Source organism: Pygoscelis adeliae, unplaced genomic scaffold, assembly GCF_000699105.1.
Source record: "Pygoscelis adeliae isolate BGI_AS28 unplaced genomic scaffold, ASM69910v1 Scaffold63, whole genome shotgun sequence".
Lineage (NCBI taxonomy): Eukaryota > Metazoa > Chordata > Aves > Sphenisciformes > Spheniscidae > Pygoscelis > Pygoscelis adeliae.
In genome coordinates, this window is record NW_008824414.1 from 1,739,565 (window position 1) to 1,749,244 (window position 9,680).

A 9,680-nucleotide genomic window follows, 5' to 3' on the forward strand; every position below is an offset into this window, starting at 1 on the left:
CAAGTGAGAAAAACTCGTGGGTTGAGATAAAAACATAATTGAAATAAAATGTTAATGATAATAATATGATAATAATAATAATACACAAAGCAAGTGATGCACAGTACAATTGCTCACCACCCGCCGACCGATGCCCAGCCAGTCCCCGAGCAGCGGCCCCCCCGGCCAGCTTTCCCCAATTTACGTACTGAGCATGACGTCATATGGTATGGAATGTTTCTTTGGCCAGTTTGGCTGTGCCCCCTCCCAGCTTCTTGTGCACCTCCAGCCTTCTCAGTCGGTAGAGCATGGAAAACTAGAAAGTCCTTGGCTAGTGTAAGCACTACCTAGCAACAACTAAAACATCGGTGCCTTATCAACTTTGTTCCCATCCTAAATCCAAAACACAGCATTGTACCAGCTACTAGGAAGGAAATTAACTTAATCCCTACCAAAACCAGGACACTTCTCATCAAAGTTGGGCTGCTGCCCAGAAGGGAACATGGAAGAGGAAAGGCGAGTTTGCAGCTCCGTCAGGGCTCATAGCTGAAGAGGTCCAGGAGACACCTGTATGTGGTTGCTTCTGTTACGGCCTGTATCTGTGAAAGGAGCAGAGCTCAGAAGCCTAGTTTGCTTGTTGGGGTTTTCTGTGTGTGTGTTATCAGTGGAATTAGTAAAAGATATCATATCTCCTCCTAAATTTTGTCTTGCTCACAATATATAAAAAGGGTTTTCAGGACAGTGACCAAAGACCAAGGCTCCTTCTTTGTGTCCCAAAAGGTCTATGCCGGCCTTCTTTCCCTTCACGTGCCCTGAACTCATCATTTAGTTCTTTTTTTTCGTCTAGTACCATGGGGAGAAAAGCCAAACACGATTGTTCTCCTCAGATTTGGGATTGCATGGTACATCATGGTAGCTGTGATATATTCATAAGACATGCAAGTTTGACTGCTTCCAGGAGGTGGGAATTTAACATCAGCCTTCTACACACTGGTTAGGTGTTATCAGTTAGGCTAGTCCATAAAAGAAATGGTGTTGCAATTTCCGTTCATTCTGCTGGGTGTATTTTAAAGGTTGCCTTTCGAAAGCAAAACCAGGCTTATCTTCTCACTGGGTACTTACCAAGTCAATGGTATTAACCACAAGTATTATCACAAGATGACATCCCTGGTCTTCTTAGTTTCATGAAGGAAGGAATGTGCTGACATACTTCCAAGCTTAAAAATTATCAGAAAGTACAAAGGGGGACATCTTTTTTCAAGAACAGTGGGCTTCCCTTCCCTGTTATATGAGCAACTGCAATACTGAACGATAACCACAACAATATTGGGAAGTTAAATATTTCAGCAGTCAATAAGTTCCCTGCAGAAAAGGTAAAGCTTGCACGGACCTTCATATAAAGGACTGTGTTGGATGCCTCCAGAGCAGAACTCTCCAGTTTACTTCCACCGAAATGGCTCTTCCATTTCAGTGTTTTTACCAACATACTTGGATGTTTCTTCTTCTGATATCATCTTTAATCTTTGCTGAAGGTGAAAAGATCCTGGTGATACCTCAGGATGGAAGTCACTGGCTCAGCATGCGCCCAGTGGTGGGGAAACTCCAGCAAAATGGGCATGAAGTTGTTGTGGTTGTACCGTCAACAAGTTTGTATATGAAGCCAAAGGAGCCTCAGAATTATACAGTGAAAGTATATCCAATACCTTACGCAGAGGAACATTTAGCTGTTGTACTCAAGTCATTTGTTAATGCTCATTTTATTGAAAAATCTGTTTTGAATATTATTATTATAATGTATCAAAGCATGTTAGAACTTTCCAGGTTCTTTTTCACCAACTGTAAGAGCCTTTTGCAACGAAGACATGATGCAGTATTTGAGAGAGAGCAAATTTGATGTGGTTTTCACGGATCCAATTCTGATGTGCGGACTGGTAATTGCTGAATATCTTTCAGGTCCTTCTGTCTACTTTTTGCAGGGGTTTCCTTGCAGTATGGACTCTGAAGCTACCCAGTGTCCAAACCCTCCTTCCTATGTCCCCAGACTCTTCCTAAATAATTCAAATAGCATGACATTTGCTCAATGCCTGAAGAATTTGCTGGTCCATATGCTGAGGTTTGTTTACTGTAAGCCTATATTTGCTCAATTTGAAAAACTTGTATACGACATTTTTCAAAAGAAAGTGACAGATACATATCTCATTAGCCAAACAGCTATTAGCTGTTTGAGTTCCTGAGACCAGTGATGCCAAACATTGTTTTTGTTGGAGGAATAAACTGTGATTAGAAGAAAAAACTGTCTTATGTATAAAATTTTATTTTGTTTTTATTGAAAAGGCAAGAACATAAATGTTTAAGCATCCTTACATCAAAACCTAACTGACAACACCTTGGTATTTAAAGATAGAAAGCTAATGAGAAATCCTGCATGATGCAGAAATGTTATTTCCTATCATCTAGCATTCAGATTAAATCATATCCTGGCAAACCTGAAGTCTTATCAGATATGAAAATTTAAGTGACATGTAACTTTTATGGAAATGATAAGCTATTTTGTTGAACTGAAGCTTACCTGAATTTTGGTGAGTTGCAAACTTTCCTCCCCAACAGGAGCCAAACTTGGTAGCTTCCATTTCATCTAAGTTTCTTATGCCATGTCCATCTCTGTAAGTGCTGTCCCTACAGCCAAAGCCAGGCTTGGAAGACTTGGCTATATTGCTGTGAAAGAGCCTGAAGAACATCCATAAGTTAAGAATCCCCATTAAGTTAATCCTATGTTGTAAACTACCGATATGGGGTCAGTGCGGGTGATGGAGCTGGCTGCTCTTTTTGGCGGGCAGGTTCTCAATAAGGTCGAAGCTTTCCCACCAGGCTTGAAAATAAGCATGCAGAAACTGCACGTGAAAGCAAGCTCCACCAGTGATGTAGAGCCCTGAATGCCCTGGAGGAGCAAATTGTATCCCAAAGGCACCTGCCCAGCCACCTACTTATACACTTCTATGGTGAGAGGTTATCACCAACGTTTAAAACCCCAGCAGTTTACAACCGAGAAGGATCTGGACCCACAGAGTTCATGAACTGTTTCAGTCATGAACTGAACTGACATGGGCCATGAACTCGTAAGTTCATGAATTAGAAACGTGTTGTTGGTTTATGTTATCTGAGGTACACCAGTGAACTGCTGTTTTGCAATTTGTTTTATACCTGATAGGATAAGAGATTAGATAGAAGTTACATGTAGAGATGGGGAAAGATTTTCTGTTGGCTACTTACCTTCAAAAACATGTATGTTTGCATCAATGAAAAAAATAATTCATTTTTCTGAGTTGTACCAACTGGTTTTGGTTATTAAAAAAAAAGGGCAAAAAACAAAACCAGGTACTTAAACACTGATTTCTCATGTTTATCTTTACTATAAGTTATGTTTCACTGTATAACTTGCCTCAGCTTCATTAGAAAAGAAAGTACTTATAAAAAAATACCAAATTACTACAGTTTGTGACAACTCTGACAGCCTTCAGTGATGTAGAGAACTCCAACACTAGATGAAAAAAGTAATTTTGGTGCACTTTTTATAGATCCAGTACTACCATGTGGGGTAATCCCAGCAGTGTTTCTGTCCATCCACTCTGCGGATGCATTTCCTTCATGGATTCCCATGTACCTTAGAGCATGCTGTCAGTAAATGTCAGTAAAGGTTGCTGGGCTGCATGTGGTAAGAAGTGTCATGAGGCTGCGGTCCTACTATGGGAAGGAGAAGAGAAGGCTGAGAGACTGAGCTGTAGTTGCAGCTTGGGTGAGCGAAGTGTTTGATAGGAGACACACCTTTCTCACGCTCATGCAGAGTCACTTTTGAAGTACAAACCTCATCTCAACCTTTTATAATCATTAATCACCTACTGTGACTCCATTGCGTGCAAACTTGTGAACACCTGAAATGTGAGGTAAGTCAAAAGGGCAGAGGTATCATTAGAAAGCATTGCCAAGTGGTGTGTTTGCGTAGGTGGAGCATAGCTACAGAAGCTTGTGAACCACCCTTGGCCTCTCTCATGCATGGGTTCCTGTACGTCCAACTTGCAACATGCTGGTGGCAGTGCTGCTCCCCTTCTTGTGCTGCCTGAGTCCTGCCACTGCTGGGAAACTGCTGGTGATCCCGATGGAGGGTAGCCACTGGCTGAGTATGAAGGAAGTGCTGGCTGAGCTGAGCAAGAGAGGGCATGAAGTAGTTGTCATCGCACCAGACAGCAAAATGCTGATCGATTCCTCAGGGATATATGAATTGAAAATGTATCCTGTACCTTTCAAAAAGGAAGAGATGGAAGAACTTACGTGCTCACTTAGTGCAAACTGTTTTAGCAAAGAGCCTTTCCTGATGAGATTTTTGAATACCTGGCGTAATTTCAGAAAGCTTTGCCATGTTTCAAGCTTTCTGCAGCTCCTTACTGTACAACAGAGAGATGATGAAATACATTGAAGAAAGTAAATACGATGCCATCTTTACAGATCCTCTGACATCCTGTGGACAGATAATTGCTTTGCACTTTTCTGTCCCTACTGTTTTCTTCTTGCGGGGCGTCCCGTGTGCTGTAGACATTCACGCTACTCAGAGTCTGGACCCACTGTCCTACGTCCCATGAATGTTCTCACTCAATACAGATTATATGACGTTCCCTCAGAGAGTGAAGTACTTCCTGATCAGCCTTTCAGAGTCTTTCACCTGCGGTATGGTCTTTTCACCATTTGAAAGCCTGGCCTCAGACTGTCTCCAAAAGCCGATGACAATTACACAGCTTTTAAGTCATGGATCCATTTGGCTGAAGAGACTTGACTTTGTCTTTGACTATCCCATGCCTGTAATGCCCAATATGATTTTCATTGGAGGCATAAACTGCGGACAGAAGAAACCATTATCTCAGGTCAGTGACTGGCTAGGAAAGGTGTAACAAGGGAAAAGTTCTGGCAGTCATACACCTGCATGATCTGGGTGAGGTCTAATAGTGTGTTTGATATGGACATTTCTTACCTAAAGAGATAATTTAGATTAACGCTTTCTATATAGCCAATCCACATGAAAAACAGACCAGGAAAACATGATGTGATTCCACGTCCTTTCCTTGGGTCTGCCCAACACGGGGATTTTGTTCGGTGAGGGAATCACGTGCTATGCTGTGTTTAATTCCAGCTGAAGTCAGTTCCACAAACACCACCTCGCCCAGGAATTAAGGCAAAAAGGGCAGGTGAATTATAACAGCTGTTCCAAAAATTCTTTGCCTCACATAAGAGACAGTAGAATATTTCTTCAAGAGCATTAGCTGTTTATCCAGTCAGAAGAGTAATTTGCTGAGTTATGTGCATCATGTGCTCTTTTCTGTAACAGCAGTCTTGTGTTTGAGTCAAAGGCTAATATTTTGTAGTGAAGGTTTTGGTCTAACAACAGCTTCCATCACAAAAACTAGACAGCTGAATTCTCAACTGTATTTTTAGGAGACATCCAGTTTGGATATGGAAATGTTGATGGGTGGTTGCTTGGGCATCTGTGGTCTAAAAAGCACTTGATAAAGGCATGCATGTGATGTATGTTAGCTTGTTGCTGCATGTGATGTATATTCTTGCTTGCTTGTGCTGTAAGTAGAACAGCCTCATGTGAAGCCAGAGATTAAGTGGAAAAGGAGATATAGGAGGAGACAGCTCTCCTCAGCAGATGATGAATCTGTAGTTAGTGTCATCCAGCCGTTTTAGCAATAAATCACATTGTTTCCTGGAAAGGATAAAGTTTTATCCTTTTTGAACGTTACTTAAAAATAAACACACTCTTCTCTATTCTTCCCTTGAACTTTTTTCACTTGCCAGCCTTCCCTGAGTCTTAGGGAATAGATTCCTCCGGCCTATCACCACTCTTACTCTTCCCCCAAATTCATAGGCCATTGTAAACATGAATGAGTGAAGCTTCACAAAATAGATTTGCATTTCACAAGCCTGGCACATCTTCCCCAGAGCCAACCTTAACAGCCCTCAGGCTTTGTTTTACTCCTCCCAGTACTTCACCTGATGCTGCCCATTGAAAGTACTGTTTATTTCTGTTGAGCTGCTAGTATTCAGATCTTGCTTTTTCACAAAAGTCTCTTTCAATTTGCCGTCAACCCCCCACATGGCCACTTTTATCAGGGTAGTGCTTTTTCGTATCTGTTCTGTCCATCAGAGCTGCTTAATGGCTCCTCAGGGACAAACCCAGGCAGATCCTCTGGGAAAGCAGGGAGATGAATCCTGCCTGCAGGCAAGACCATATGGCAGCTCCATCTTAAGATCAGCCTCTCCTCTGAAGACAAACCTCATTCTCACCTTGCTCAGGGGCTAAAGATTATAGTCCAGCAGCAATATTTATTGCAGAAGTACTGATTCTTCAGTCCTCATTTCATGTTGTCTTCTGATTATGCCTCTGAATCACACGGTTACATCTAACGGCAAAACATAATCCTATGGGTTGACAAGTTTATCACAAGTACTTGTTAACTGCTCAGACATGGTAACTTACTTTTAGTTTTTCATCTGAAGTAATGTCACCACCTCTCACCATTTAAAATCAATTCCTGGCCTGAAACAAGAGGGCTATTACTAGCTACTTCTGTCCAGGCTTTCCTGTATTTAATTAGGTACACGAGGAACTGAGTGGTTTTTCCTTCCTATTGCTCCTGGAAGAAGAAAATGATCGAGAGAGGCACAGAGACATAGGTCAGGATGAGAACAAAGAAGTGTCATGCATGACAGCATGTGTTTGGTGGTTTACCTTCACTGATGCATGCCTCTGCTGCAGTGTTGCTTATTGTAATAAATTTGTACCTGGTGGTGTACTTGGCCCCGGTGCTGAGCTGTATGTAAATCATAGAGCCTCCTCCTTAGGATTTGCACAGATATCGTGCTGTATAGTAGCATAATTTTATAATTTGATTTAAACAGAAACTTGACAAGCATTCCAGAACAGCTGTAAAATGCTTATCAAAAAGAAAGAAAGAAAAGAAGGAAAGCAAGAAAGCATTTTAATACCTGCTTTCAGCAAGCCCAGTTACTTCCAAGTGCCAGCGCTATTCAAAGGCTTGGGATTTTGTTTTTGCAAAGTCTGATTTTATTTTCAATCTAACATCAATCAGCACAGGGAATCAATCAGAAAGGACTCATCCCAAGGGAGCCTCAGATACCTTTATTACGTTCCTTAAATGATTCATCAATGCCTTGAATGGTTACTGGTGACTGGTTTTGCTGGAAAAGCTGCATCGTTAAGGGGGAATGTGAGAATCTGGCAGGGGGCTGTGGTCCTGCTTGAGATCTGTTATGTCAGGGCAGATGAACAGACTTTGGATTTCTAGGAACATGGCTCATGTAAGTAAATACAGTTACTTAGTTTCTGCGGGGGTTTTGGTTCTCCTGTCTCTGTTTTGCTTGGTCGATGGTGGAAAGCTGTTGGTGGTGCCTATGGATGGGAGTCACTGGCTCAGCATGCGCTCAGTGCTGGCAACCCTCAGCCAGAAAGAGCACGAAATTGTCGTTGTTGCACCAGAAGTAAATTTGAACGTGAAGGCATCTGAGTATTACACTCTCAAAACGTACCCAGTGCCTTTAACTAGGGAAGAACTGGGAGCAAGCATGCATTTATTTGCTAATGATCTTTTTGAGAGAAGACCTTTTCTTCAAAGAATTACTGCGCTTTATGAAAAAATTCAAGTCATCTCCGGTCTCTACGTCTCCTCCTGTACCAGTTTACTGCACAATAAGGATCTGATGCAATATCTTGAAGGGAGTAAATTTGATGCTGTTCTCACGGATCCTGTTGTACCATGTGGACAAATACTGGCTCTGCATCTCTCTATCCCATCCGTTTTCTTTTTACGGGGACTCCCTTGCAGTTTTGATTTGCAGGCTACCCACTGTCCAGATCCCCCTTCCTACGTCCCAAGAACATTTACAGACAACTCAGACCACATGACATTTATCCAGCGCGTGGAAAACTTATTTCTCAAGTCATCAGAATCCTTTCTTTGCAATTTTGCCTATTTACCGTTTGAACTTCTGGCCTCAGATGTTCTCCACAGACCAGTAACAATGAAGGAGCTCTTAAGCCATGGATCCATTTGGCTGAAAAGAATGGATTTTGTTTTTGAGTATCCCATGCCAGTGATGCCCAACATAGTTTTCATTGGAGGTATAAACTGTGGAAAGAAAAAGCCATTGTCTCAGGTCAGTGATTCCCTTGATAAAATATATTAAGATTTGAAGGGAAAATGCTGTTTGCAAATGTTCTCTGTGTATATAATTGTATACATGAGTTTGTGAGATTTATAAGGGCAGTAAGGTATACTGTAAAGACAAAATAGGTGAAAAACAGGGTTGATTTTAATTCTCTCCCACTCTTGCAGGTACTCTTCTATAGCATTAGCAGGATCTAAGCATTTTTGCTCACACAATTGTTTTCTTTGGGCTAGGTGGAAGTAGTTTACTACTGCAGTCTTGCTAATGAGGCACATACCCACCAGTGAGGGTGATCCCTGTCTTACCAGACAGGTCTGCTGCTTGTATTTGCCAGATCGGTATTATTACCTGCAACTATTTGTTTTACTGTCACAATTGATTTTTAAAAACAATGAATCTTTTTGGGTAATAGAACCATCCTTTCATAATTTAGAAATAAAGTGTCATATAACGCGTCAGTCAGCAGGTAATGTTCTGGTTACTTTGTCAGTCTAGGCTTATCCTTTTACTGCATGGATTCCTTACAAAATTTTCTGCAAAACTGTTGGAGTTTTTTGTAGCTGCTAGCCAGCACTGAGCATCTGCAACAGCTTACACTGCCTTCTGAAAAGTTTCCCTATAAAAGGTGTACCTAGAGCTGCAGTAGTCCGGTAAATGTCCTTAAAAAAATTCTGGTGCATACTATCAACCTTCATAGTAAATTACTGTATGGTCAAAATTACTTCTGTGCAATAATTCTCATAATTAGGACTGATTGTCTGCAAATCCTGTCTATGCATTAGTGTTGTTTGCTTTCATGGCCCTGGGACATACTCTTCCCAGGCTGATCTGGAACGGTATTGCTGAGTTGCTAATCCAGTTTTAAATATATCTGGCAAAAAACATGCCCTTGTCCTTCCTCCTTCCAGCCCCTACTTCATCCTTCCAAAAAGAGGCCTTTCAGGGAAAGGAACTTTGATAGCCAATTTTCCATTTTCATTACAATGTCAAGATATAAAACTGGTAAAGAAACCAGACCATTTCCCATGTGAGCATTAATATTTTTCTAATATTTTACAAATAGGAAAATTATTTGGGCTGGCAGGGAGGAGTTTTCTTATACTGAAAATTCTTGTTTGGAAAATTAATGACCTGTTAATCAACACTTTTGAGCAGACCATTTGTTGAAGGATCCCTCATTTCCTTAAATCCCAGTGTCCTCCAATACAAAGAGGTGGGTGTTTCCCAGTCTAGCTGCTGCTCTGGTTACTGTCTGCCAAACTGGCTGCACTTTAAAACCTCTTATTCCATCTTTGCCAGACCCATGATTATACGTTTACCACACAGCAAATAAGTCTAAAGATCATCCCAAGAAAGCACAGTGCAGATTGCTTAAAAAGGCGGAGCTCGGAATATTATTTCTGGGCAGCACTCACCAGATTTCTGCAGAAATGGCCCCGGTGCTTAGTGCTCATCCGCAAGTC

General features: G+C 41.4%; 1 pseudogene; it reads left to right on the forward strand.

Moving 5' to 3' along the window:
• Window positions 1–4,057: 4,057 nt before the first annotated feature.
• On the forward strand, window positions 4,058–4,919 carry LOC103914225 (annotated as a pseudogene).
• Window positions 4,920–9,680: the final 4,761 nt, after the last annotated feature.